We start from the raw sequence: 25,173 nt of genomic DNA on the forward strand, positions 1-25,173 counted from the left end.
GTTCATCATCGAGGATTTGCTGCTCCTGTCAGTGAGGGGAGAAAACAGAACAGAGATGTGTGACACAAATGGCAAGATTTCTAACAAAGGTAGCAGTGATCTGGTGCAGAGGTTCGCACAAATCCCTCACCACAGTGCCAATCGCTTTTCCCTAGATCAGTCTTCTTGCAACGTGGGGACTCAGGTGTTGTTGGACTACAACTCCCATAATCCCTCACCATTAGCTAAACTGGCTGAGGATGATGGGAGTTGTAATCCCAACAGCACCTGGGCAGCCAAAATAGATGAACAACATGAGTCTGGTTTAAGGGGACTAACCTGCATAGGATGTTGTTGGACTCTCATCAGCTCCAGGAAGCATCACTAGCAGCCAAGAATTAGAGGAGTTGACATCCAGCAACATCTGGAAGCCACAGGTTAGCCATTTCTGCTCTAGATGAATACACGGCATGCACAGTGAAATCAGATCACTTTTTAATATATGGCCAGCCTAGTCCTATAAGCCGTGTTCCAGCCACCTCCTTCATGTGGATTGGAAGGTGGGGGGGGGGGGAGAGGCAGAGTTTCATCTCTACAGTCAGGTTCTTGTGAGAGCACACAGTAAGATAATCATGATTCTATGATCTCACAAGAGGTGTCTGAACCAATTTTGAAGGCACTTCCTTCCTTCAAAGTATGTTCTTTGGGCAAGTCTGTGCCACTGCCATGCATTAATTCCCAGTAAGAGAAGCCAGCGACACTGCAGCTTACTGGGAGGGGCAGGCACAAGGTCATGGTGAGGTCAGCAGCACCTTGCCCCTTCCACTCAGCAAATCCAGTAAGCCACAGCAGTGCTGCCCCACCAAATTCTACTGTGTTCTTGTTGTGGGAAACCCTGAACCGTGTGAAGCACTGGTTTACTTTATCTAATTGCTACTTCCTGAATCTTGCACTTTTCTTTATCTTTTCCTAGACTATGGGTCCAGTATGAGCTCACATTCCCTCCTTCTCAGCTTCCTGCCCCTTTGAAAACACACAGCAAACATAATTCCCGAGCAATATAAATAAAATGTCTTCATAGCCTGTACACTGTGGCACAGCATGCTCTGTATTGTGATTTGTTTGGTAATGTGTCGATGGCCTGCTTAGAACTTGACAACCTTGTTAAGTATGTTTTAGCAACTTTAAATTCCTTTCCAAAATAGCCCTTAGATTTACACTTAGAAATGGCTCAAATAGATCATTACAATGGGTGCTACAGCAGGCAGATGACTCTGTGTACATGCCTAATTAACTCTTTAGAGGCATCTGTAGTGGGTTGAGCTTGGTGAATCTCAAACTGTTTTCGTTTAGGTTTAGGCCCTCCTATTTGGTTTAAAATGCCCAGACATAAAATTAAAATGCACTGAAATGTTTAAATCATTGAATTTCAGTTTATCTATTTCCTGAGCAATATATGGTGCAATATTTTCCTTGTACAACATGCAGCAACCATATAATATAATAAATGCAACAATTGCAGAGAAAGAGAGAATATTTTATTTGCATCCCCACTGATTATCAGTTCTGCCAAGTGTTTCCCTGAAAGCTTGTACAAAAAAAAACAGCAGAATACAAATTCAATTCTATATGCCTGGGTGTGACACAATATCATTGTTAAGAAAGTTGAAAGCAAGCAAGCAGTGCATTTTGAAGAACTAATTTATGTTAAGAAGTGCAAATATCTAATTGGAGTTGCATTTCTTTAGGAATGTAATCCTTTTATAGAAATATTTCATTACATACCATGAGGAGATTAATCATTGCCAAATTTAGAAATGGGAATGAGTGGAAGCAGAAGTTTGAGCTGCTTAACCATTAAACTTGGTAGCACAGACAAGCAAACCAAAGTCTTATTTTATGGGATTGGCCTTCTATACAATGATAGTCAAATTATTAATTTATTTAATAGAACCTTTGAATTTTTTCCTGGAATTTGTTGACAGAATTCCCCAAATATAAATTAATAGGATTGCATCAATCTATTATTTCTCTTATGCACATGAAAGGAGTTATTCCATTAACTGAATATACTAGTCCTCCACTAACAGAAGAGAGGAAGTGAAGAGTATTGATTTGGCTGGCCATTGTAAGAACAGGACGTTGGAATAGATGGGCCTTCTGGCCTGATCCAGAGGAGCTGTCCTTACGTTTTTAATCTCCCCATCTCCTGCAACAGAGTATTGAGCTGACCACTTGAGAACAGGATGCTAAACTAGATGAGTCTTTGGCCTGATCCATTAGGTTCTTCTTACGCTCCCCCTGCAGCTTCTCATACAACCATCCACATTGCCCTGGAGGGTCCCCTCCAATAGATTTTTTTGGGGGTGGTAGAAGGGGTGTTTAAAGAGGAAAGGAAATCAATTTTCCCCACTCCTTCATTAGAAGAGGCATCTACTAGATCGAAAGCGCTTTCCTTTGCAGAACAATTGGATTCTATTCATAATGTTCCACAGGGCAAATGAGAATGGCTACTTTGCAGGTTTTACTCACTCCCAAAATGGAGCTTTCAGTTTTTTAAATAATGCCAACTATGTCAAGGTTAGTCTTCTTTGCCAATATATATCCTGTTGGTTACAAATGAAATGTTTGAACATTATAGGAAAGTAGAGGAATGGACTGGCTATAGATTGGAGGGTTGAGATAATGGTTCAAAGTCAACATGGTGTCCATCTCATTAACAGATATTCAGGGGAGAAGGAAAGGGTCCAGATAGGTGCAGGAAGGGTGGAGATGCTCTCCTTCTAGACCTCTATAAGTATGTGAATGTAGCAAATACCAAGCATGCATTATCTGTTTACAGTTATTTAGAGAGTTTCCTGGAGATTTTATTTATTTATTATATTGGTGGGGAGTATCAACATACATTGATTAGTTTGTAAAGTGTTTGACTCTTCTTACAGATTTCCCTATTCCACAGGCCTTCTGTTGAGAATTATGCCATATACCCATGACCCTAACTAGAACACCATGAGAAATGCTGCCTTCCTAGTTGCTCCTTCCTATCTGGGTTTTTTTTTTTAAAAAAAAAGATGGGCTCCAAAAATAGCACATGCAACCATTTTATCTCTGTCCCTTATTTTCGCTTGTTGTGGCTTCTTGGATGCATGACTTTTAGAGAAGAGGAAATACAGTGGACCAATATCTGTTTGCAATTGCTGCTGACTATGGGATCTGGATGTGCCTGCAAGAAAAATAGTTCGGAGGCAGCTATGGCTATATTTTGCATTCTCTGTGGGTTTTCTTATGCAGCTGTGCTTGTCAATTCACCCTGTGTGGGCACACCATTATCACCGGCTTGCCTGGCCTTCCTGCTGCCTACCTAATTGTGTTTGTGGAGCATAGCAAACTGAACAAATTATTTTCAAGTTCTTATCTTTTTCTTGTTATTCAAGGGTAGCATGGTTCAGTGCATGCTGTTTAATTTTACTTACTTTGCTGGCTGATTACATGCCAGAAACCAATAGGAACAGCTTCCTTATCAAAGCATTGTATACGAGAGAAATGTAGCAAAGTAGATACAGGGTGGAGGATTTCCACAGATATTTGGAATTTGGTAAAGGCTGCCACTCCATTTTGTCACTCAGATTTTTGAGTGACAAATTGCAGATCTCCTTATTTTAACAAACAAGCATTAATTATTTTTCATTTCAGGATTCCATTTGTCTTTGTCACCAAACGTCTTGCAAGCTAGTGTGTTGTAGCAGTTAGAGTGTTGGACTTTGATCTGGGAGACAAGAGTTCAAATCCCTACTCGGCTGTGAAGCTCACTCAGTGGCCTTGAGCCGGCAGTTGCAAAGCTTTCCTGGAACACCCTGAAACAATGTAATTTCTGACCATTTCGGGGGGAAACCATGGAGGTGACCAGGAGTGGGTACTGAAGTGTGCCCCTGGCACTACCACCACTGAATATTATAACTCCTCCCCTAATTAAACAAATTGGGTGGTACTCAACTAAGTTTTACTCAGACTAAGTTAGGTCCAATGATACTGTCAATAAAACTTAGCTGAATGCCATCAATTCACATGAAGGGAGTCTTCTGAATTCATTTTGGGGCAAATAAAAAGGGAAGCAAAATGAAGATGATGGACTACGCCGAAATGGTGAAATTGACTGGGGAAATCGGAAACCAGAAAGAGAAGAACTTTAAGAAGGAATGGGAAAAAAATACAGTGTACTTAAGAGAACACTGTAAACAACTTAATACTTTGGCAGGATCTGAGGTAAAATTGGATTATTTAAGAAAAATAGAGAAAATAAGTGAAGCAGTTGGAAAAGATTGAAAATGGTAACCATGGAAAGGTGGAGGGGAGTCAAAGGATTAAAGAAATCCTAAATGATGTTTATTGTTTGAATTTAAATTTGCAATGTAAAACTCAATAAAAAAGATTTATAAATGGAAAAAGAAAGTGAAGCAAATAGGCCCATTTGGCTCCATTTGCTTTTCTCTCAAAGCTAATAAACACCCTCCCTGTGAACTAACTATTTTTTTAAAAAAATTAAATTTTGGAATTCAAGTACTTGGCATTCATTGATTGCTTTGATTTATCAGGGTCAGATCTAAAATTACAAGAAGTTGTAAGCTGTCAAATATGAATTACCATTTCATAACTATCAAGTACTGTCACTTATCAAATACCATAGCTTATTATCTATCAAATGGTATAAGATTAAAAATGCCATTACATGTCAACTATCAGATAGGATCTAATATTAAACACGACTCTGTGACAACTATAAAACACTGCTAATTATGATGTGCAAGTTGTCAAAATACCTTCAACGTTACTCTAGGTAGTTTCAAAGCACATGAGAAGCTGCCAGCTGAAAGATACAGTAACTTGCAGGCCACTAGAGACCTTCCTCTGGAATGGGCAGCCACAGGGACATGTTTGGGGTGTTTCATGACACACTCTTCAATAATAGCCTATGCAACCCCTTGTGAATTGAGTGTTTATCCTAACACAAGCCCACAGAATCTTCAAAAGCATGTACAGGATGTGGTTTAGCTAGATAATTTAAGAATCTGAACTTAATGGTCTTACAGTGTCACTGTCCCTCTTTAGATGGTTATGTATACGACTTTACTTACTTTACTTTACTTACTTCACAAACTGAAAATATGGGATCCCCTGCTCATTATATTGAGTGGAGCCAGCCCTCCACTTTTATTTATTGATTTATATTTAAGGTAAAAGTCATCATGCAAATCACCGTGATGCGGAATAATATTATCTGGTCAATACAAAATAAACTTACATGGCATCTATCAGAGAATACAAAATACCAAACTGCCTGATACTAAATATTTAATAAAACATTAACTATTACAGTCAAGACCTGGAAAAAATTCCAAGAATATTTTATCATTTCATTCATAGAATATTCAACTTCATTGGGGGTAAAGGATTTTCAAGAGAACAAATTAGTTTCAGTCATATTTTTGAGTGGGGTATAGAAGACACTTTTAGAAGACATCTGAAGGCAGCTCTGTTTAGGGAAGCTTTTAATGTTTGATGAATTACTGTATTTTAATATTTGTTGGAAGCCTCCCAGAGTGGCTGGGAAAACCCAGCCAGATGGGCGGAGTATAAATTATTATTATTATTATTATTATTATTATTATTATTATTATTATTATTATTCTGTAACACACTCACCAACGAGCCTACAAACTCAAGCCTATGTTTCAGCTAAACCAGCCCCTTTTGGTTAACTTCACTGCTGCCACCAAGTGGATATCTTGGGTTTGTTTATTGGCTGCCACTGCTAAATAGTCTTAAGGACTTTGTTATTTTTTTCTGTGTTTTTCACTGTCCCAGTCCTACTGGGTAAAGTGGCCTACTAATTAGCCATACTATGGCCTCAGACTTATTTCAACCAAACTCGGTTGTTTCTAAATGTTACTAAATGTTTCTGTAGGTAACAAGTTTTGGAAAATATGTCCCCACTCCCCCTTACAGTATTTTCCATTAGAGCAAAACAGAAACAATAGAGAAGAATACAACATAAAACTAGACGACGTTGTTTCATTAACCAAGCCAATACTTAACTTTAGTTCAGCTTCTGAGTCCGCTTGCCTGCTAGCTTCTTCTGCAATGTTCCAACTTCCACAGTATTCTAGCTCATTGGTTTCAGCTTTGCTTGCTGTTGCATTCTCTCTCTCTCTAACTCTCTCTCTCTCTCTCTCACACACACACACACAGAGCACAACCCATTGGTCCATCATGTAGCATCCTTGCCATGAGGTATCCTGGCCCAGCTTTTCAAAGTGAAGAGCAGGCAAGTCACAAAGCAGAACCACTGTTTGAAGCAGCAGTCAAACATCTTTTGCTGTTGTGCGTTCAGATCCCGAGACCTCCCTCCTTAAATAAATACACATTTGATTCAAATTTTAGTTTTGGTTTTTGGCAGAATTTAGGCCACAACTTTATTGATTACAGAAAGTGAGTGGTTGCATAGGCTCTGGTTCAACTAGCTCCCTACACCCTTGCAGGTAGCGCTGACCCAGAGCTCTGTCGTAGGTCTGCCAAGGGTGAATACCTGAGGTAGGTGAAAAGCCTGTGAGCAGACTCTGTTCACTCCCCAGATGCTCCTCTGGACTCAGGAACAGGCACAACCCCCTTTGGGGGGTTGACCAAACCAAGTTGATTCCCTGGATTCCTTTAACAGAATACCCTTCACATAGGGATGGTGAGACCATTCTCCCATCCCTATCACCTGAACCAGTGCCTATCTGCAACCTTACAACTTGTGAGGTTTTGATATGCAGCAAGAGAAACCCAAATAGCTCCAGCCAATCAGCCAAGTGGGAAAATTCCTGCTGTGCCCCTGTCCCAACGACAGATGACACACAACGGCATAGCATGGTCAATCACAAAAGACCCTAAATATAGGGAGAGGTGGGCGGGTGCTCTGATGCACGAGCCGAAAGAGGAAGCTCTGGGTCATCTGCATGGGTATATATACAGGACCCTTGATCCATTTGCACGGCAACCCATTGGCCAGATCGAACCCAGCATTGAGGAACCTCCAATTGGGCATTGTGGCTATCCAAATGACCCCACCCACAACCAAGAGGTCAGTCTCATAGATTTCACCACAACACGTGCCCTCTTTGAAGGAGGACACGGTTTGCAAAATAAACTCAAAATCCCTCAGCTACTCATTGAAATGTAAACCCATCATCCACCCCAAAGTGCTCTGAGTTTCACAGGCCTCCCCCAAAGTTGTTGAGAAGGAAGCGGTGGGGAACTTCTTCCTTCCTTCCTTCCTTCCTTCCTTCCTTCCTTCCTTCCTTCCTTCCTTCCTTCCCATGTCAATTCATCAGTGTTCAAATCCCAGTATCACGTGAATTCAGAACTTACACATTGATGATGCTGAAAATAGAAATTGTATTAATAGACCTGGAAAACTGAATACCCTTGTAATGGAAGAAGTACATATGTAACATCGTTTCCTAGCTTGGTAAGGTGAGTTATTTCACCTGAGGGACAACTTAATACAATAGAGTGCATAAATCTGGAATGCTGCCAATACCTCTGTATTCAAGAATTTCATTCACATTAATAAGCTGACGGTGTGCAGATCTCAATTAGTAAGATAAGCTGGAGCAATCAGAGACAATTCAAGGAACACATAGCAGATTTCACTGATCTTCATCTTTAGGCCATGTGTACAATGTTTAAAATTTGTAGGTATGATGCACACAAACACAGATTAATGAGTTGGTGACACCCTTAATATTTTGAAATATAGAAACTGGAAAAGTGACAACACACCTACGATAAATGAGTGGCCGGTCCAAATGATAGAATATCTGCAGTTGGCTATGATGACAGGGAGAGTTAGAGGCTATCCAAAAGAGAAAGTACAGAAAGAATGGAAAATCTTTAAAGAATATCTGGAAAACTATTGTAATAATAAACATCTCCTGGAAGAACTAGAATGATTCTTGCAAAACAAGAAATATAATGTTTTTGGTATCTGATGAAAACAAAGAAAGTAATACAACAATTTGGAACTGTGTGAGAAAAAATAATAGAAATAATAATACAGTGATTCTAATCTGAAGTCAAATGAGTTTATTTTATTTCTCTCCTTTTAATTTCTTCCTTTAACCTTTTTTCTTTTTCTTTTTTATTTTTCTTCTTTTTCTTTATACTCTTTTTATTGGTCTTTTTTCTTTTGATCTGCTAAGAAAGAGATAAAGAGACAAAAGCTAAATATGAATATCTGAGTAAGTTAAAGTGATGTTCTGTAACTTGTCAATCATTGTTAAAGATGGACAATTGTAATGAATTGATGTAGTTACTGTAGTTTTTCTTGTTATTGTTGAATCTTAAAGTATGTGAAACTCATAATAATAATAATAATAATAATAATAATAATAATAATAATAATAATAATTTGAAATATAATGAAGGAAATGTCCATACCAGGCTGCTAAAAACTAGTGTTATTTTTCTAGAGACACCTCAGTCATTGCCATTCAAAAGCAATATCTCTGGTTCAGGCAGTGTGATGGAATGCTGCTATTTCCATAATTTTTCTCCCTTTCTTGCACAGTCTAGAGGCCATAATCAAGGCACAATAATCTGCTTATTCAATTCTGATTATAAAGTTAGACCAAATATTAAACAATGCTTTCAGAAAATTACAGTGTGGCTATACTATTGATCGAGACATACTACCACCAGCACATAACTTAGGCACTTTAAGCTTACACTGGCTGCCCATTAAGTTACTGAGCCAGGTTCAAAGTTATTGTATTAATTTATGCAGCCCTTAGCAACATGGGGCTGAGATAGCTTAAGGACCATCTGATGCCTTATATCCCAGCCTGGTCACTGAGATCTTTGGGGGTCTGGTGGTGGTCTCTGGTGGTCCAAACGTAACTGCTAGAAGTCATACATTCAGTTTTATGCTAAATGTTTATTGTTTTTCCTGTACTGTACAACACTTATAAACGTGAACAATTAAGTGGTATATAAATGTCTTAAATAAATTAAGAGCTACAGGTTTTGTATGGGCTTTGTATTAGTTGCATACAGCTCAATGTGTTATGCTTCCTAATGTGCTTAAAGGTAAAGGTAAAGGTACCCCTGACCATTAGGTCCAGTTGTGGACGACTGGGGTTGTGGCGCTCATATCGCTCTATAGGCCGAGGGAGCCGGCGTTTGTCCGAAAACAGCTTCCGGGTCATGTGGCCAGCATGACTAAGCCACTTCTGGCAAACCAGAGCACCGCATGGAAACGCTTAGAAAAAAACAATTAATTTGTGAAGCCTTGACTTAGTTTCTTCAGTTAGAATCTAAAAGAATCTTTGATTACTACAATTGGTGTAAAGAGACTATTACAGCAACTTTGTAAAGATATCCATATTGGCAACTGTGACCAATAGACATTAATGACTTCCAGTGCAATCCTATACATGTCTACTCTGAAGTAAGACCTATTGGTTAGGTATAGGAATGCACTCTTAATCATTTCCCTCCCATCTTAACAATCATGCAACTTTGACACTTCTTTTAGATTTCTCTCTTATGCTATTTTATGGTTAACTCTCAAATCCTCACATAAAAAAACAAAAGAAAACAAAAACAAAATTATATCTGTAGTGTTGTTTTTATCTCTCCACTGTGTATATTTATACTATAACAAATTCAGGTCAGTGACTTTCTTTCCTTTTGTTTTTATAATGATGGGCGCAATGGGACACTATTTATGTTTGATTCTATTAATAAAAGCTACCATTACTGAAAATTGGCTTATTCATTTTCAGTGCATCCACAATGGGATGAGGTTATGCGAAGAGAAATCAATAAAGCAGATTTAAGGACACAGCATAATTGTAAACTTTTCAACAGAAGAGACAGAAAACATTAAGTGGGTTTGTAATGCAACCCAAGGAATGGTGACTTGAATGTACAGTAGTAGATTTCCGTCACTATTTATCAAGAGACTGAGAGATAAGATGGTGCTAGAACGTGATTGGAAAAAGTAATACATATAACCGAAAGATAAGTGTGTTTAACAACTGACTTTATCAAAGTGAGTTGGTGCAAATAGGATGTAGAACTGCAACTGGTGATTTATTCTACTTGAGAAACAATTCATTTTGTGTCACACGTACTTCATTCCTACTTCTTTTTCAAAGTAAATACAACTTGGAAGATGGACTTCTGCACACTCCGAACTAGGATAAATTCATTCTATCCCAGCTGCAAATGGAACTATTTTGGTATGATTCTTAACATTCTTTTGTATGTCAAAGGTCTTTATTAAGGGATTCTGAAGGGACTCACAGCAAAGGCAGTGACAGAGACATGTTGCCTATAATTCTTAATAATAATAATAATAATAATAATAATAATAATAATAATAATAATTTATTATTTATACCCCGCCCATCTGGCTGAGTTTCCCCAGCCACTCTGGGCAGCTCCCAATCAAGTGTTAAAAACAGTACAGCGTTACATATTAAAAACTTCCCTGAACAGGGCTGCCTTTCTGAATGTCAGGTAATTGTTTATCTCTTTGACATCTGATGGAAGGGCGTTTCACAGGGCGGGCACAATATACCCTTAACCAGTGGCGTAGCGTGGGGGGTGCAGGGGGGGCCAGCCGCACCGGGCACAGCATCTGGGAGTTAGGGTTAGGGGGCGCAAATCCACGGGTTAGGGGGCGCAAATCCACGGGTTAGGGGGTGCAAATTACTTGCCTTGCCCCGGCTGCTGACAACCCACGCTATGCCACTGCCCTTAACAATATACCCTTAATAGGATTTTATCTAAATTGCATATACAATTATTATTTTTCTTTGACAGCCAAAATTTTTTTCACTGTAAAAAAATGATAGAAAACACAAACACAAAAGCAACTCCCACCCCCCACAAATCCTTAGCAGTAGTCACATAAAATCTCTCGTAAGCTGGATCTTGTTGGATCTCACTGGATCTGCTTTTCCATCTCTGCTTCCTCTGTGATCTTCGGATAGGTGCCAGAAAACTGATTACAGGTCACTTTCACAATAAAAATAATAATTTAATAATAATAATTTATTATTTATACCCCGCCCATCTGGCTGGGTTCCCCCAGCCACTCTGGGGAACACCATAGAAGTGAGAAACTTCAAATTTTGAGGATCTTTGCTTAATCTTCTCAAATACATTGCATAAAATAAGTTCATCACCAACTTGTTTCCAAGGGCCCTGGACATACACAAAGGAGAAAACAGGCATTATTCCAACTGTTTGGAGCTAATAAGCTAGTTTCCCATAGTGGTGGCTGCTCCCTGTTTCATCTGTCCCACTAAGCATGTGCTACCCTGTTAAAGTGATGTGGAGGAGCGGGATACACAAACAGCATGAAAGACTGTGTCAAGCATAATCTACAGGTCATTGGAATTCCTGTGTGCCTCCATCTGATGCTAGCCTGGTTAACATTAGGATAACTTATACATTGTTGTTGTTGTTTAGTCGTTTAGTCGTGTCGGACTCTTCATGACCCCATGGACCAGAGCACGCCAGACACTTCTGTCTTCCACTGCCTCCCGCAGTTTGGTCAAACTCATGCTGGTAGCTTCGAGAACACTATCCAACATCTCGTCCTCTGTCGTCCCCTTCTCCTTGTGCCCTCCATCTTTCCCAACATCAGGGACTTTTCCAGGGAGTCTTCTCTTTTCATGAGGTGGCCAAGTATTGGAGCCTCAGCTTCACGATCTGTCCTTCCAGTGAGCACTCAGGCCTGATTTCCTTAAGAATGGATAGGTTTGTTCTTCTTGCAGTCCATGGGACTCTCAAGATTCTCCTCCAGCACCATAATTCAAAAGCATCAATTCTTCGGCAATCAGCCTTCTTTATGGTCCAGCTCTCACTTCCATACATCACTACTGGGAAAACCATAGCTTTTACTATACGGACCTTTGTTGGCAAGGTGATGTCTCTACTTTTTAAGATGCTGTCTAGGTTTGTCATTGCTTTTCTCCCAAGAAGCAGGCGTCTTTTAATTTTGTGGCTGCTGTCACCTTATACATACTGCACATCTATTGACTGCCTGGTGCCCAAGTTGCTAGTTCAGGCATCCCCAAACTTGGCCCTCCAGCTGTTTTGGGACTACAATTCCCATCATCCCTGACCACAGGTCCTGTTAGCTAGGGATAATGGGAGTTGTAGTCCAAAAACAGCTGGCAGGCAGAGTTTGGGGATGTCTGCACTAGTTGGTATAGCTAGTAGAAAATAAGGACTCTAACATTAGCATACCTTCCAAGCTTCCTGTTTTAAGAGGGACGTCCTGGATTCACAGAAGTATGTCTGTGGCACCGGCGGAGGAGGAGGCCACAGAGGAGACTGTGCCTTCCCCTAGGCAACACCAGCTGCTGCAATGTCTCCCAATGCTGAACAAATCAATTTATTCAGTTGCTGACCAGAGTGGTTTCCCAATTGGCCAGTACAGCCTTCTCTTAGGCCGTGCTGTGTAGGTATTTTGTCTGTTTTTTTTGGGGGGGGGCAATGCCTGTTCCCCACCCATGAAATAGCACTTGGTGGTCCACATAACAGTTTTTATATTTCCAAATGTGCCCCTGATGCCTCCAAAGTTTGGGTACCCCTGAATGGCTAGCCTTGTGCATTGATTCATCCATTTTCTGATAACTGCATCTCTGCAGTTTTACTGTTCTGACAGTTTTGAATTCACCATTCTACTAAACTTTTACGTGTATAAAAATGGTGCGTGTGCACTTGCTTTAGGAATACCAAGGCGGCAAAAAAGAAAAGGAATCGTGGACTAGGCATGCAGTTTTAAATTGCTCCTGAAAATATAACCCCCTGCTACACTGCTCTGCAGAGGTCAAAAGTACAATTAATATTGATGCAGTTGTAGGGCAACAAAAGAATCAAGTCGGCACATTCTTGACTTCCAGACTAGTTAGCACTAATACGTCCTGGGTCAGCATTACTGCAGCTTAGATTTGTGTCTCCTATATTTATCCTGCCAAAGGTTTAGCGCTTTATATTATCTAGCTCTGTGACACAGCATAGCTTCACTCACACTAGATCTTTATTGGGTGGGTGGAGGTCAGGGTAAAATAAATTGCATCAGTGTATTTGTGTGATCAATTGATTGCAAGGTCAAATGCAGCTTAAATTCAGAGGGAGCACTGGAGACCCAGGACATTTTCTCGAAATCAATGACTGCTTGAAAAGGTGTGATAACTAGAGGCTTTGGACCATTAACACCATCTGGTCATTAAGCCCTTGAAATTGTTATAGGCTTTATAACCTTTCTTATCTAAAGCAAACAATTAAACATTTTAATTACATCATAGGGATGACAGGAGATAATTGAAATTATCAGGAAGTAATGTGGCCACATTAATTTGAGTTACTGTGCCACTGTTTACCTATGGAGTTGCCATGCAGTTAACACAGACAAGAATTATTACCCAGTAGCTATTCAATTAGGCCTGTATCTAGGTTCCTTCTTCCATAAAGGATGTCACAGGGAAGAGGAGATGGAGAGAGATGTTGCATTCTATGCATTCCACAGTTCTCAAGTATAATTGGTTGTCTTGTGCCAGGAGGAAATTGTAGGGACCTATCATATGATTTTTTGAGGGACGCAGGTGGCGCTGTGGGTTAAAGCCTCAGCGCCTAGGACTTGCCAATCAAAAGGTCGGCGGTTCGAATCCCTGTGGTGGGGTGTGCTCCCGCTGCTCGGTCCCAGCGCCTGCCAACCTAGCAGTTTGAAAGCACCTCCGGGTGCAAGTAGATAAATAGGGACCGCTTACCAGCGGGAAGGTAAACGGCGTTTCCGTGTGCGGCTCTGGCTCGCCAGAGCAGCGATGTCACGCTGGCCACGTGACCCGGAAGTGTCTCCGGACAGCGCTGGCCCCTGGCCTCTTAAGTGAGATGGGCGCACAACCCCAGAGTCTGTCAAGACTGGCCCGTACGGGCAGGGGTACCTTTACCTTTATCATATGATTTTGGATAGTCCATCTTAACATATGGTCCGTTTAAAACTGCTTTTGATACCAAGGGACCAAAACAAAACATTGTTTAATACAGTGGTACCTCAGGTTAAGTACTTAATTCGTTCCAGAGGTCCTTTCTTAACCTGAAACTGTTCTTAACCTGAAGACCACTTTAGCTAATGGGGCCTCCTCCTGCTGCTGCACCGCCGGAGCCCGATTTCTGTTCTTATCCTGAAGCAAAGTTCTTAACCTGAAGCACTATTTCTGGGTTAGCGGAGTGTGTAACCTGAAGTGTATGTAACCTGAAGCATATGTAACCCAAGGTACCACTGTAAACCGCTGAGGGAGAAGGTTCAGCTGCTTCCCCTCCATTATTTATTTATTTATTTATTTTAAAAAAAACCTACTGGGCTTCTGCAAACTCCATGCCTGAGCCACTTCAGCTCTTTGGATCTCAGCTGTATATAGTTGAATTTGTTTAACATATTTATGGTCTACTTTTCAAAATCTTACAATAGCCAGAGATAAAGGTGCACCTGAGGCATAATCAGGGGTGATCTGAAATGGGCGGCATGGGAGAAAGAGACAGAGACTGCCCACCACTCTCTGTCGCCCAAAACAACATCCTTGAGTTGTATGTGTTTGGGTGTGTTTAAAAAATCAAGGCTTCTACCATTCTTCAAAAAATTATACTGCTTTCATCTACACCAGTCATGTCCAGTTGGTTTATTCCGGCCCCGGTGGCAGTATATTGTGGTAAAATCCTAAAAAAAGCTCAACAACTTTGGGTGGCCCTCACGGCCCTTCACTTCATCATATCTGGCTCTCTTTGAAAAAAGTTTGGACACCACTGATCTACACAAAAAGAAGTCATGACATTTGGGCGGGCAGAACGGTTTCCCTCTTCCCGTCTATGATGTTTCAGACCACTTCTGGACATAGCCCTCACAAGCTTCTGAACACCTCCCAAGCCTCCAAAATCATGGTTCAGTCTTTCTCCTGTCACCCACAATCATATTGATACATTTTCATTCGCTGAGAGGCTTTCTAGATGCTGGTGGAAATTTTGCTACCTCACTTACTGCTTTACACCAGCTTCTTGTGCATAGGATTGTTCCCTACATTAAGCGAGATTGTTAGATTGATAATAGGAAGCGAATTCTAAATTTATGGCAGAGCAGAAACATTTTTTTAGAATTATGCAGCAAGTATTAACTGTTTTCCTATATTATAAGATATTTGAACACTGAAATGTTGAATTGAAAAAATATTATTTATATTTAATATTTATCTTATTGAACTATTATTGCATGCTTTAATTCTTCCATACCGTACTGTAGAGCTTTCAGCTAGCAAAAACCTTCCTGGACTAGGTGACCCTTCGGTCCCTTCAAACTCTAAGATTCTATTATTCTTTCCTTCCTTTTAAAAGCAAGTAATTCAGAATTCCAGAATGGATGAAAAAAAATGGGTAGGGAGAATTTTGGAAACACCCCTAAGATGCCTTTACATAAGATGATAATCAGAAGAGGGGGTGGCTATGAGTGAGTTAGAAAACTTTAACTCTTCTGCAAGCAGGAACAGCATTTTATAATAGGAAGCATTTCACACAATGTTTCTGAATTTGATTTCTTCAGGCAGCACAAGCAATACTTATCTGCCTACAATCCCATTTTTCTTTATGTCCCAATCACCACTGGACTTAGTGGACTGTCTACATGGAGTCATTAAGCTTGGTGGAAGTAGCAGGCCTAGCTTTGATCATTACCAAATATTTCTGATGGATGCCTTCAGGCTCTCAGCTTTCTCTCGCTGCTCTTGCCTAGTCTCCGCTTGACATATTCTCTTGTTAAATCACTACAATTTGCAACAGGTCATTCATCTTCCCAGCTACTTCTGACAATCCTCCGGTGCATCGAACCCCAATAAACAGGAAGACTGTGATGATAATGCCATAGAAATGTCAAGGTCCAGGGACTTCAGTAATCACTACAAAATGACTGCGTTGAGAAAATAATTTGTTTGGGGTTGCATTCCACTAGCTATTTTTCTTTAAGCACTTGCAACACTAAGCTGTTTCATAAAGGCAAGGTTAACAGCACGGGTCCTATTTTAAGGCTCCATAAGTAAATGTAGTTTGAAGGAGTCTGCCAGATAAACAGCCTTAAATTATCTGAATCTGAGATTGTAAGAGGCTTGATAAGAGGAAAAGTCAGATGTGTTTCTAGCAGAGTCATGACGAACCAGCAAATGGAGAACAGCTGGCGCGCTTTTGTCTCACGCCTGACTTGTTTTATGCAAGTGAGTTCAGAGCACAGATAAGAAGGCATGACAGGGACTTCCCAAACCAGTCCAGGGAGAGGTGAGGCCACTTAGGGAACTGGTAGCCTATGTCTGTTCTCATACTAAGCTCTCAATGATCTACTTGCCTATGGCAGGAGTGGGGAGCCTCAGGTATTTAGTGGGAGGATGTGATCATCCAGTCTTTTCTATCTTGCTTGAGAATCCTCCAGGCCATACTCCTCCCAGGTCTCAACTCCTCAACTTTAAGTGTTTTTGCCTGGGTGGAATGTCTGATAATGCCTGTTGCTTGCCTGGATCAATGTTAAAGTGATGTGTGTGTGTGCGCGCACAGAAATTAGCCTACTGTAAACTGCATCTTCATTGCTTCACCTGCTTTTGCCTCTGTTCCTGCCCAGCATTAGCACATGGCCCTGGGAAGGTAGCTCAGAAGGGACTGTTGCCCTCAAGCAGATATATATTCCCCATTCCTAACCTATGGAGTTGGAATAGGCAATCTGAGTGCCCCACTCAGGCATTTATCATCTTTAGATGATAAAGTATCATGGGCCTGGCATAACTGACAATGTACTATGCACAGTAAACATCCTACTGGGAAGGTCCTTCTGGCAAATATCACCTTTTGGGGCTAGGTGCTCAAGAAGGTGGTGGTGGTCTTCCAAGACTGTTTCCAGCAATAAGTTATGGGAGGCTACTGTTCAGTGACATGAGAGTAGTCTTCTGGTGTCCTTAAGGACAATTGTTAGACTATGCTGTCTAACATTAATATGATGAAGCTGCTGAGAGCTGTCATCAAGAGATTTGAAGTGTTATCAAATTCAGCTCTTTCTCTCTGTTCTATCTGAATCAGGAGAGGGGGCTGATATCTTACACCAGTACTTGAAGGTGATGATGGGCTGGATGTGGAGCCAATAAAGGCTGGATCCTGAAAAGACAGAGATGGTATGTGACCTGGGTTCTCATGTCCAAGAGATGGGACACAGCCTGCCTTGAATGGATTGCACTTTCCTGGAAGCAGCTGGTCTGCAGCTTGAGAGGGTTTCTGGATTCAGTCGGGTAGATGCCTCAGTGGCTGGAAGTGTCTTTTTCCGGCTCGGACAGAAATGGCTTAGCCACTGTACTTGACACTCTGGCAACTTGCAGTATCTATGCAAGTATTGTAACAAGTGAAATGTATCAACAGTGGCTACAAACTGAAAGCCAATGAAATAAGGCAGTTTTCCAGGTTAGGTTAGTTCCTAGGAAAGCAATGCTCGTTTTTTAGATATGCAAGTTATTTTCTAGGGCACCTTCCTCCAAAAGCTTGGCTGGTTTAACAGTTTAATTGGGGTTCCTCTCCCACTGTGCCATGAAGAACAGATTTAAGAAACAACCATCATGTTACATGATGCCCTTTTACATTGTGAGGAACTTGGCATGTGTTGCATTATGCAGCAATGTGTCATTAAACTTCATGGCAGGATACAAAATAATCCATCAGGAGGGAAAGAGAAGCCTTTGGGGATCAAAGAAACTAGTGCACACTTGACTAATTGCTGTTTGGTGCAGCAACAGAAAGGGGGAAATTGCCATTTGTTGAACAACTGCTCAGGGTTGCTTTTAATTATTTGGTTGGTTCTTCTCATAAAGCTTACCTAATTACTATTTGAGCTCATTCTCTGGCTGATCCAGTGTCTGGGCCTCCTGCTGTCTATTTTGGTGCTGATATAGGCCTTAGAATGGGAAATGAATTTGGTAGGCACACTGATTAGGTCTTCTCCAGAGTCCATTGAATATTATTGCAGAAATGAGAACCTGAAACAGAGCAGTTTTGAAGTTGGGTTCTTCCCCCCCTGCCATTTTAGTGCAATCAACCTCAGGCCTTGGAAATGTAAATAGCATAGATGTGACTCTGACTGCCATCTCCATGTAGAAGAAAACAAAACATTAGAAATTGGTGTATGCCCAGTAGGCAGAAGGTGAGCCATGTTTCACTAAGTTGACTGCTGGCCAGTTTCCAGTAGACCATTTAAGCAGCGGTAAGAAACATCAGGCCAGGGCGATAAATGTGGTCCTCCAGTCCTCTCCATCTGACCCTGGGGGTGCCCCTCAAGCCCCATTCTTCACTGGCCCTGCTTTGCACCTTCCTCAAGTGTTTTTGACTGGCTGGAATGTACCACTGAACTCTGATCATGACTCTTGCTTGCCTGTACAAGGCTAGAGGGGTGTGTGCATAGAAACTAGTCTTCTGTACAAAAGGTAAAAGTTACATGCAATGTTCTGCCCACTTTAGCCCCTGCAGCTACTCACCTCTGTCATGTGGCCTGATAAATCAGATCTGACTGCCAGTGTCAGTGCCTCTGAATACCTGTTGTGGGGGGACATGATCGGGGAGAAAGCTGTAGCATGCATCTTGCTTGTAGTATTCCCATAGATATCAAATTTGGAACTGTGAGAATAGGATTCTGGCATATATGGCCCTTTGGTTTAATCCAGGAGGGTTATGCTTACATTCCTATGTTAACGTGGTTAAATACATACATACATACATACATACATACATACATACATACATACATGAGGGGTTCCCTATGGTTATCAGAATGAGTGTGTGGGGAGAGGATGTTTAAATTTTCCTTGCCCCCAGTTGAAGTCTTAATGAATTCCGACAAGCACTGCATTTGGCATTAGGAAAACAGCTTCTATTGGCACCAATGGATTTCTGTCCTAATTCTAACTACTCCATAGTGTATGTTTGCCATAGACATTGTGGTTGGGGAGGAAAGGCTTAAAACTTTCTTCCCCACATGCTGCGATTGTAATAAGGTCCACCCCCCTCCCTACAAATTTGTTACTTAATTTTTAAAACTGCACAACATGATCGTTAATCACGCCATTGATGTAACATCTAGTCTGCCCTTTAACTGTTAACGGATCATCAGTGTGCACTTTAATGCTGAGTGGTGGATGGGCTATGCATATTCTTGCGCAGAAAGAAGATATACAACACAAGGCTGAAGTCATCTCACTCCTGCTACATATGATAGCCTGCCAAATGAGTTTTGCAACACTTGCAGTGAAAGCTATCATGCTTCACCTTGGCAGGCTTACTTCTGATGCTGTCCTTGGATGGAAGAAATGTGCTTCTGTCATACGAACACTTGCATGCATCCACACATACAGCACAGCAGACTGATCCACAATGAGATGATTTATGAGGAATATTAAAGAGTCTCAGTTTGGTCACTGAAGAAGTGAAGGAAAAGGAATTTATACCGTACCTTCCCCTTTTATCGCTTTTGCTTTGCATTATAGAATAATTTGTCAAGAGCAGCTAAAATGAAGAGTGAGTTGGGAGACTCAAGAATTTTTCTAGGCAGGCATTAGAATGAGGACTAATATTTACGGTATATATCCTTCGTGCTGTTAATGTGCAGAAGTGAAGTATATTTGAAAAGGGGACATCATCTAACTCTTGAACTCTTCTGCACCTTGTGTCTTTTATTTTTCAAAACAACCCAATTCCCTGCCCTCCATAACCGAGCAGTACCTCTTCAACTGGGGAAGTACATAAGTGATTATCTGTCATTAGCAGGAATCCTCACAGGCTTTCAACACGGAAGTCAGACCAGGGCATTGCTGCCCCCTCCAGGACTGATCTTTATGGCCAGATGGTCTGTAAACCTGGCGAATGCACAGTGGCTCATTACCGTGCTAGCATGTAACCCCAAGACCATCAGGGAGCCCTCCCAGCTGTTTTGCTTTGCCACACACAGAGCAGCACTTTCATGGAGCAATTAGGCAATCTCTCTCCAAGTGATGAGTGCAGTATCTGTATCTGAAATGAGAAAATATTTACTTAGGAAAAAAACATAATAATCAGAAGCGCATTTGAAAATTGTCAGTGGAACAAGCTGCTCTGAGTACTGGATTGGCTGTCTCGGCTCCTCCATGCCACCACCATCTCAGAAAAGTGTACTGTATAACTTAGTGGAACTTCCATTTTTGCAGAGGATGACACTGCAGATCTGTCAATATACTTATCACTTTGATGTGACACTTCAGCGTGGTTCTTCTGGATGAGGGTTCAGTTCTATTCCCACTTCAGGAATGCACCAGTATCTATTGATCCCAGGCTTCCTGCTGCAAGGCTCACAGTCACAGCTTTGTGTAGGAATGAGACGAGATTTGATTCAGTTCACATTCAAGGTGAACCTACCCAAATCTCACTTTCTGAGATGATACAAGACCCATAACACAACCATCCTTCAGATTCGCACTTCTCTGACTTTTGCAATGCAGTTCTGCAGCCAAGTAATGTGTACAAAAATGCCTATGCATAACTAGGGCAAAGTGCGCATAAAATGCATATATTGGTGAAAATAGCATACGAAAAGGTAGTGCATAAGAGATTAGCTTTGAAATAATAATAATAATAATAATAATAATAATAATAATAATAATAATAATAATGTGTATATAAGGCCAAATTGTCATATACAAGATGTGTATATAAAGAGATATTCACACTAAAATGAGGATTTTAAAAAGCAAATTGCATGATATAGAAAGAGTAGAAAGTTGAGAAATAGAGATAAGCTGAAATTGACATACACACCTCTAATCTCCTGCAGCAAGCTACAAAGACAGGGGAGGACCTTTTGAGAGAGGCAAGCAGGTAGGTGGGATAACTGTAGCCTCTTGTGCTGAATCAGGGCATAACAGCATTTTATTCCTGTGACTATAAACCATTGTAACCATTTTTAATTCTGAATTTTAAAATTATTGACCTGCTGATGAAGGACAGGTAATTATTTTTGTTATATACCTCAGAAAAAAGCCTGCAAACACCCTTTTCTGCCCCCAACCCTCTCCATTCCTCCTCTTTTTGTGTGACATTTTTGGGTCACTTCTAGGTTTGGTACGATGCACGTATGTGTGGTTGTGCGCACATTGAACTAGCCCTTTCCGATTTGTACCTTGCATCTTTTTGGCAGAAATCACTTAGAATTTTCTTGCCTGCATAAATAACATGTGCATATGCACACACACAAATACAGACACAGCTTTAAAACTTGCCACAGAATTTAGATCCATTCTAAATGTGAACTCAGAGAATTCAAAGACAGGAATGAGACTCTGGACACCTTCCTGCAATTGTCAAACTTTCAAAGCTATTAGATTTTGCAATAGAGGGATGTAAAGAGGACCCTTTCACTCTTTGAAGTACAGCTCCCCACAGTTAAACTTTGATTAAAAAGAAAACCACATGTTCTGACAACTTTATGCAGAGAGTTACACTTGCAGACATCCAATACAATTCCTGTAGTGAAACTAATTAGACAACCTCCCTCACCCCACCCCAGTAGGATATTTTCCCACAAAAAGGTAGCAATGTTGACGGAAATTTAAGGTTTTACTGGATACACAACCAGACCCAAAGGCACCTGTTTTCCTTTTTATATTGCAAAGGAAAAAGGGATTGAGGGTGAGAAAAGGTATCGGCTTTAAAACTTTGGAAATGAACAGGATGCAGACATTCCTACAAAAAAATCCACATGTTCCAACAAAAAAGTGCTGTGTGTTTCATTGTCAAATATGATCCCTGTAACCATTCTCACCTGTCTCTAAATGGACGCAGTTCAGTGTATTTTACATTCCCTGCAATTCTGCAAATACAGATAATATTTTAACAACAACGAAACATTGGAAAAATACTGTGATGTCTAGCCAGAGTAAATTGGAGACATTCTGCCCTTCATAAAACAGACTAAAGTTTAAGCAGTTGTGTAAAAGATATTGTGGTCAGGCATTGCACAATAATAATGGGGTTATTGCAAGCCTTAAGCTACACATGGTGCCATAAATGTTTCACCGAGTTGATTTTATGTGCACTATGAAAGAATTAGAGAATCCAACATGGCCTTCCCTGACATTGTTTTAAGGTAATGTTGACAGTTGCACACATGTTTTAAAAAAAGAAATGAAAAAACAACCAAATCACAGTTGAACTTTAAACATTAGATGCATCTATATATTCCAGGATTCAGTTACTTGCCTATACATTTACATACCACATTTCTGCCAATACATGTAAGGTGGTGCACAGTTTAAAACATTTAATAGAAAACAGAAGAGACAAGAAACAAAAAGGGAAAGGCAGAAAGGGAAATTATGGCAACATGGAAGATCGAAAACCACTTTCTACTGAGCTGGGCCACTAGCGCATCTGTGTTTTGCAGTTTTGTCTTGTGAACAACCATTGATCTTCGTATGAAAGGTGGTATACAAATTTAATAAAATAATAATAATAAAATCTAACTCAGTATTTTCTACAGTGACTGGCAGTGAGTCTCCATGGTTTCAAGCATGACTCTGAAATGGGGTCTGAACATGAGAGAGGTATGAGAAGAGAACGGATGGTAAACTATGGAAGGGCCCTTTTTGTGGTGGCACCACCATTAAGGAACACCCTTTCAGGTGAAGTGCCTTTGTCCTCTACATTATTATCATTAGGTACAAGGTAAAAATATTTCTGTTTACTCAGGCATTTAGTATGTGAATTGCAGTACATTTTCAGCAGCAGGCAATTATTGGATATATTTTTAAATGTGATTAAGGATGTCTCTTGACACCAAGGTCATCGTAGCCTCCAATAGCAAATGCTGAATATAAAAACACACACACCATGCTATGAACCTGCTTCTTGGGTGCTCATATATCAGGGACATTGTTCTGTCCTAGGTGGGTTCTGGCTTGAACAGAAACTTCTGGAGAACAGAGCTGTCACAGGACAGCAGTGACACACCCAAGGCCCCAGACAAACAAAGGCTCATACAAGGGGTGGTCCAAAGTCCAATCCCAGGCATGTAGGAAATCTGGGAAAAGACACAGCACTGGCAGAAAAACATTGAAGCAACTCTACCAACATGGCTTTTTGGCTGCAGCTGCTGGAATCGCACCCGAGTTCTAGCTGAATTCCATTACCTGTTGTCAAAGAGAGGTCTCCTTGTGAGGAGGACCTTACTCCTGAGAAGATATTGACTCCCAATGGGTCTTCCCTAAACTTTGGCACTTCTCTCTATGGGTTTCCATCTACCATTCAAGGCACTCATACGGGCTTGAGGCCTATTGGCCTCAGAGACTGAACTCTCCTCCTGTATGGATGACCCTCATCCAGCCTTCTTGTCTGAGAGTCCTTTTTCTCATCAGAAGATCTATTCAGGTCCTGGGCTTCTGTGGAAAGCTCCTGTCTCTGCCACCACAATACCAAGAATCCCAGGTTTCTCAGCCTCACTTGCATATACCACAAGTACCTGCACTGGTGTATTTTTTTTTAAAAAAAATAATTAACTGCTACCAATTTCTTCAGCCCTAAAAGTTATTTGGTAACATGCTTGGACTTGGATATGAGATGGACTCCAGGGACGAGGTTAATTTAAACTGGTTTATTTAGAGAGTTCTACATACAAAAGCAAAATCGAATGCCTGTATTGGGGCCTAATATGCTAGTTGGCAGTTTCCACACAGTCCAGAGCTGCTGCTGCTGCTGCTGCTGCTGACTTTAGCCTCTAAATGGCTTTTGCCTCAAGCCTAGTACTCCATCCCAGCCAAGTACCTCCACACTAACACCTGACTGACTGACTCTCTGACTCTGACACACAGACACTGACTGTTGATCTCCACTTGACCGTTTGTTGTCCAACTGACTGGAGCCTCCAGCCAACCAGACTGAAATGTGCCTCATCCAATCCAGCTTACTCAGTTTTGAAGAATAGTCTCTCTGCTAACCTTTCACCTAGCAGCCAAAGCTAAACCAGCTTCTAATATTATAAGAATATAAGGCCACAGTTGTCTTAGAATATATCTTTCTTTAAAACAATAACAGAAACACATGGCATGTTCTCCACAGTTTTGCTGCATAGCTGGGGCTTCAAGTTATCTTGCAGTGAGGAATTCCCCACCTGAGGAATTATTATTATTATTATTATTATTATTATTATTATTATTATTATTATTTAATTAAATTTTTATACGACCCTTCATCTGAGCTTCACAGGGCAGTACACAATATAAAAACAAACAAATGCATACCATAATAACAAATGAAACACTACCTCCCAGTTTAAAAGACTGTTTAATTAGCCATTTAGCCAAGTGTAATGATGTTCAACCTTGTACTGCTTTCAGTTTGTTGTAATGCTGTTAGTAAACAGATGTCTCATTTACTTAACTGTACCTTGTTTGTTAGAATCATGACAGTCATGGAGGCAATGATAGATGTTCAGGTAGATTTACAATATATCAATTTTTCCCACAAAGAGGGATGAGGGCCTTGGGTATATGGTGTGGGTTTTTTACCTGTGGCAACATAAATGTTTGAAATGGTTTCTGATAGATGTCTGAAATGGTTCCATTTTCAAAGAAGATATGAAACCAGCAGAAAGATTCTTGCTTCATTTTGGGATATGGTATCAGTTCCAGACTAGGGAATTAATCCCACTGCTACGTATCTGGAACCCAATGGCAGTACTCTAACCCTCTTTCCTATTCATATTAACACCCAGTGGGGAGCTGCATTAATAGAATCAATCCCACAAAAATTAGCTGAAGCTGAAGTAGGAAATTCTGCTCCCAGTATGGAGCAGACTAGAGGAAATTGAAAATCCCTTCAGTATGCTGCAGTTTAGGTGATAATTGCTGCATTCCAAGGAGTTCAAATTTGTGACACCCACTTTACAGTGGATTGCAACATTTTGATTAGCCAGACTGAAGCCTCACTACTAAGCAGAGAGAGGAAAAACTCACTGAATACACACAGGGATAATTTATTGGTTGCCGTCGCTCTGCCAGGGTACCATGCAGCCAAATTAATTATTGAAGAAAGTCTAATATTGAGATC

General features: G+C 40.7%; 1 long non-coding RNA gene across 1 annotated transcript; it reads right to left on the minus strand.

Moving 5' to 3' along the window:
- Positions 1–20,954: 20,954 nt before the first annotated feature.
- LOC309369471 lies at positions 20,955–23,465 on the minus strand. The gene is made up of 3 exons (XR_014168161.1): positions 23,259–23,465; positions 21,893–21,940; positions 20,955–20,977 (listed from the first exon to the last, which is right to left on the minus strand). It is a non-coding gene; the product is annotated as an uncharacterized lncRNA (long non-coding RNA).
- Between the last annotated feature and the right edge of the window lie 1,708 nt (positions 23,466–25,173).

The sequence above is a fragment of the Podarcis melisellensis genome (genome assembly GCF_964234715.1).
Source record: "Podarcis melisellensis genome assembly, chromosome: 5".
In the NCBI taxonomy this organism is placed as follows: domain Eukaryota; kingdom Metazoa; phylum Chordata; class Lepidosauria; order Squamata; family Lacertidae; genus Podarcis; species Podarcis melisellensis.